Genomic DNA, 6,218 nt, shown 5'->3' with positions numbered 1-6,218 from the left:
TTGTAATCTGGGTGAAAGGTAAAACAGAAAAGCGGTCTTTCTGAAACTGAAATATCAAATTAATATTCGTGTAACGAATACGCATTACTTCATTGTCAGTGTGTGTATACCACATGATAAATAACGTCATATATGCTACGTCGGTAGGTTTGCTTAAAACGAAGACTTAAATCAAAGATAACTTTTCTTTTACTACACCATTTAAAAAAACCCGCTTTATTACCGAAGTTTGATAAGGTGATTGGTTTCATCAAACACTTCGATAAACCTATTTCCAAAATAATGTTTTGACAGTGCTCCGTAAGACGGCCGTATTGTGAAAGGTTTGTCGAAGTGTTTCAAGAAACTAAACACTCAATCAAACACTGATAAAAGACTGAAGGCGGGGCTCCGTAAGCGGCGTAGACTGCGCTTTTTTCATTTAAAATGGTGAAGAAATAGTGAAGTTATCTTTGTTTAAAGTCTTCATCGAAGCAAACTATTGCCTTCCGACTTTGTATTTATGACGCAATTTATCACGTGGTATACACACACTGATTGTACCACTACCTTTATTTTAGATTCTTAACTCATTTGAGTCGCAATGCATTTCTCACATCACCCAAACAACGACCCTATTATAGTTCGGCTGAATAAACCCTTATCTATTTCAGTCGCAGTTGAATTCTCACAGTCATCCCACAGTGGACCAATGATAGCCTGGTTAAAAAGTCCCGTCTTTGATTCTGCAATAGTCAAAACAAGATGTCTTTCCTTCGAGTACTTCTTACATGGTGCTGGTGCCTTAGAACTAAACATTTACGTGACACCGTCCAATCGCTTCCAACTTCCGGGACCAAAGTGTGGTCCGTATCCACTGACCAAGGAAACACTTGGATCACCGAGCACGTGGAAATATCGTCATCTGAATCGATCTATGTAAGTTTGTCTTTTTAATTAAAACTTTAAACGAATGTTTAAATCGTATGTTCCCACTTGTTTGCAATTTAATAGCCTTTTTAAACAGAAAACTGAACAAAATATTTAACTTAAAAATAAAAGTAAAAGTAATAACATTATAACAAACTTTCTATTTAAATAAATACAAAACTTGTTTTACCATCCACATCGACTCAATCCATTTGTACCATTCATATCGGAAAAAAAGCCTGGTTCAGATAAGAAAATGTTTATTACGCTTGAGTTATACCAAAAGAACATGAGAACTCTTAGTATCAAAGTTGGGTAGCATAATACACATGCATATATGTTTTATCATGGAAACCATTACAACATATTGAAAAATACTGCTTTTATCATTCATGATTATTAGCATTATTACTTTTATCGTTCTTAAGACTTCTTCGTCATCCGATGTAATTGAACCAATGTGTGTCTTCAGGTGATTTTTGAGGGCCTTGTTGACCAGAGCTACAAGCAAGACGGTGTTGCTGTGACCAACATATCAGTGTCTGAAACTAGCTGCGCAAATCATACTACACTAAGTACGTCTTCGAAACCACCCATATCTATTGGCTAATTCTTAATGACTTTCTGAAACTTGTTGCGCATGTCTTACTGAAGAACGTGTGTTATAGTTTCCTATTTAATTATATATTTAATTGTATACAGTGGATTTTTCTTCTAATGCGTGCAAATAAAGGTTAAGGGTCAACGATTGTGTTTGTTTATATATTGTTTAGTGAAAGTTTATTATATGTTTTCATGTCTACACCATAACATACATTATATTCCTAATTTATGATATTACAGAATTCTGGGGAATGATGCCTTGCCACATTTTATTATTAACTTACTTTTTTGAATTTTATTGAAGGCATTTTTTGAAGTAAGATTATTGTAATTAATTAAAGCTGCACTCTCACAGATTGAACATTTTGACAACTTTTTATTTTTTGTCTTGGAACGAGCCAATTTTTGCGAAAAACATGTAAACCTGTTATATAAGACTGCTGACAAAAATTAGATCGCAGACTTTTATATATAAGTTCAAAAATAGATGTTTTTTGCATTTTTCTTAAACCGTTAGTTTAAGCCATAAAACATTAATTTTCGAACGGAAATATGAAAATCTACGATCTGATTTTTGGTCAACAATCTTATATAGTAAGTTTGCAGATATTTACGCAAATATTTGCCCATTCCAAGACAAAAAATAAAATAGTTGTAAAAATGGTATATCTGTGAGAGTGCAGCTTTAAGATTTATATGAAGCTTAATGGCTAACGTATAGTCAAAGTTTTGAGGCTATCTTTCATCGAAATGTACGTCCCTTTCATTCTTTGAGATACTGTTCAATTTCCGGAAAAAATATTAAATAGTTTAAAGTATGTTTTTTACAAGTTAAATACGAGGATACACATGTGCTTAAATTGTTGATATCCAGGCACGTACTTGGTGTACTTTGTGCAGTGTTTATGTACATGCCACATGGATGGAATTGAAAAGTTGCCTAATTTATTAATTATCATTAACGTTTATTGTCATAAATTTATTACATGTAATACATTGCTCTATAGCGTTCAAAATATTCATACAATGTACTAAGCGAACGGACCATTTTCAACAACAGTTATTCTTACTTTTCAATATGTTCTTGTCAGTTGTTTTGCATTAAGGCCAAAACAAATTGATCATTTGTTCGTCGGATTTGCCGCACCTAAAATTCGACAAACGAAAAAATAAATAAAAAAAAAACTTTTTTTTTTGCGCCCGCACATACGTTTTGGCCGCGCATATTATTTTTTTTTACTTCTGAATTATCTCTATTTTCTAAAGTTCTTTACTTAAATTTAAACCTGCAACGTCGACTTCGCTTTTTTTGAAGGTATTTCCATGCTTTACATTCTCCGCGAGCAAACTTTCCTCGTGTCAGGACAAAATCAGGTCCGGGTAACCGCAAAACAGCCGATATTTGTTGACAGTCTTTTTGTCGGGAATATTTTGCAGGACGCACCGTTATTATTTATTTCCGGTATTAATTTTCAGGATACTTTTAGTTTTCGCACGGACCTATAAAGCATGGATTGGCAACTGCCCCATATCGGTGAAACGATAAGAAATAATAATTTACCCACAATCCTTAGCGCGCGCTCGGCAAATATCGAAAAATTCCGCCGAATCTCCGATCGGTGATTAACGGCAATCTTCGGTTATTTCCGCCAACTCTGCTAATAATGCCTTGTTCGTTATAGATTTAATTATAATTAATAACTGTGATTTAATCAGATTCCATTGAACTATTATCAACTCAAATAAAAGTACCACGCATTTAAGTCAATTTTAATTAATGTTTTCCCACATGTATATATTCGGCCGATGTCGGACGTCTCGAAAATGACCACACGGTAAGATCTCGGAATGAAATCCCGCTGCACGCGTGAGTTTGAGATGATCGCATTAACACAGATGAGAGTTGCCAATCCATGGTTTATAGGTCCATGGTTTTCGTAATTGTAAAATACACATTTTTAATTGAAAATCAGTGTCATAGTCAATGGATTATAGTCTTCAGTAAACAACAACAGTTTCACAGCGTCGAAGGCAATAATTATTTATGTGTGTTTTAATATATATGCAAAAAGCAGAAACATGCTAAGTAGCAAAAAGTTTAAACATAAACCCGGTTTAGTGGTAATTCATTGTTTTGTACTCAAAATTTAGTGTTAAATTATAACTTAATCAGATTTTGAGTGCAAAACTTGTATTAAAATACACGGACATTCGACTTACAACAAATGAACATGTTTTCGTGAGTTATTTTTTAAATTCTATCATGCATTTCTCAGTTTTCATATACTCATAATTGTTATAAACAGATACAAATAGTAGGACTTGTAAATGTTTTAGAAAAAGTCTGTATTTATGCACCAGTCAATTGTAACCATGCCCCCCCCCCCCCCAGAACCGGGGGTATACCGGAGATAGCTTCCAGGTGGCCCCGCAGTGCCGGTGGATTTGCCCGGGGTTGGCTGCACCGAAAGTCAGTCCCCGCTATTCCCCGGACCTTGGGGGCCGTGGTTACAATTGACTTGTGCATTACACATACATGTACATGTACAGTATAAAAATAACATCAGTAAATTCAGAAAATAAAACCTTTTATAAGTAAAATGACAGTTTTAATTTTCTCAATTCTTTGTTCTTGTTTTCTTTGATCGATTTGTAGTTAAGTGGCCTGTTATTAAAGAGGCCTGTTTCTTACGGGCATTGAAGCTCTGGAGGGTGTCATGATATTTTGTTTCAAGGCACGGACCTATAAACCATAGGTTCGTGGTAAAGGCGAGGTCTTGAACGGGAAACATCTTTATTCCACCACCTGCTCTTATATAATAACCGGTGCCACATTTGCAGATTTGTTTAATACTGCTTCAATTATGTTGTCCCGCAATTTAATCCGCAGTGTCTTTTTTTAGAGATGTTCTCTGTGTTTTTTACACTTTTGATCTTCTGCAATGTCAAAGTCACTACAATATTATCATTTGCTTCAAGAAGTTCAAATATAGACCTGACCCAATATTTGGAAATGCTCAAATGATGAATTACTCTTACTTGTCTAAAATGTTTTTTTGTGATAGTAAGTTACGGAATGAATACAATAGTTTTCTTTTTGGTCTTCGAATAATTGCACGTTACTATGAGGAATGTTGTTTTTACAATATATCCATGCTTAGATTGAAGTTAATAGTAAAGCACTGGATCTTATTGCCATTTGTTATATATTGAGACAGATTTTCATGTGATACAATCAAAACTCGCTCGCTCCTACTTTTTTGGGCAAAATCCATAGAACAAATGATCAATTTGTTGTGGCCTAATATTAACATTTGCAAATACATTCTACATATACATGTTTTTAACGACATTATACAAGCGTTTGTGATAATTATGAGACATTAAGACCATCATAACGATACTGGTCAGACCTTCATTATGTATGTTTATTTTAGAACCCTTTTCTTTAACCCCACGCTATGTAAGGTGCGTAGTGAAATTGTAAACAATTATATTATGTAACATTTCTTTATCTGGCAGGCATGAACGTGTAATCAAGTATGTATCTCCATAGTTAAAATTAACAGATAGGCATATTATGATTAGGATTAAATCATATACACATTAAAACGTTTCTGAACCATACCATCGCTTCCAAATGTAGGGCCAACATTAATATGTATGCGAAAAGCTAAAGTCATTTAAGAAACACGTACATTGCAGCGATAAATTATTCATCTTTCTTTGAGTTAATAAGAACGTTTACTATATTGCAGCTTATATCTATGTTATTGAAAACGAAATTAAAACTTTTAAATTAAATTAGAATTTAAATGCATGAACCCTTTTTGATTTAAATTTTAATAAATAACAACATTTTACTTTTTAGACAAAATTTATTTCAAATAAACGAAAACGTTCTGAAATACGTCACGTGGTTTATCATCACGTGATTTGAGTGACAACATTGCTAACTGTGATGTTACTGGATCTTATAAGTCAAAGCTGCTTTGAGTGTTAATAAGAAGTTTGCAATATTGTCAATGATCTAGCGTCCTGGTACATGCACTGAAGCCATCGTTGGCACAGACAGTGCCATTTTAGGAGATAAAGCCCACCTAGACAGGTGCGTTATTCAGGAAGCGTAATAAAATGCGATCGTTGAGGTTAAAGAGGATTTGGACAAGCTTTTATTTTATTGCTTAAATAATGTTCGAACGCTGGCAGATATGAACGCATATTAAAATTGCAGAGATAAACAAACCAGCAATCAACTGAATAAAACTTAGACAAGTTTTGCGCAGGTTATCTTTTGGCAACTGATTGGTTAATAGTAGTTACTTGATAAATATTGACCAATCAATTAACGTTTTGTAAACATAAACTGATACAATAAAACAGAGAAATACTGTTTAAGACATTTGGCTGCAGCATTACAAGTTCTTGTGTTCCAATTGATATTTGATTAACAAAGCGTCCATGTAAAACAAACACATCTGCCACTGCGCACTGTCGACACGTTTTTTCTAAACATCTAATAACTTGATGATAAATAACGCTACCGAACCAGGCCATTAAACTTATCTATTCAGGAATACTATTTACGACTGATATTTAAAACTGAAGTGATTCGGGGTCTTGCAATGAAAACAAACCCTTCTGTAAGATACAGAATATCAGTCCAGGTGTAGAACGTGCATTCAAGACACTAGCGCCTTTAACAT

At 34.0% G+C, this 6,218-nt stretch overlaps 1 long non-coding RNA gene across 1 annotated transcript; it reads left to right on the top strand.

Moving 5' to 3' along the window:
- Positions 1-831: 831 nt before the first annotated feature.
- LOC128224762 (uncharacterized) lies at positions 832-1,654 on the top strand. The gene is made up of 2 exons (XR_008259536.1): positions 832-918; positions 1,382-1,654. It is a non-coding gene; the product is annotated as an uncharacterized LOC128224762 (long non-coding RNA).
- Positions 1,655-6,218: the final 4,564 nt, after the last annotated feature.

This window comes from Mya arenaria, chromosome 17, assembly GCF_026914265.1.
Source record: "Mya arenaria isolate MELC-2E11 chromosome 17, ASM2691426v1".
Lineage (NCBI taxonomy): Eukaryota > Metazoa > Mollusca > Bivalvia > Myida > Myidae > Mya > Mya arenaria.
Note: the sequence above shows the minus strand (reverse complement) of the source record. Positions and strands in the feature narration are given on the sequence as shown.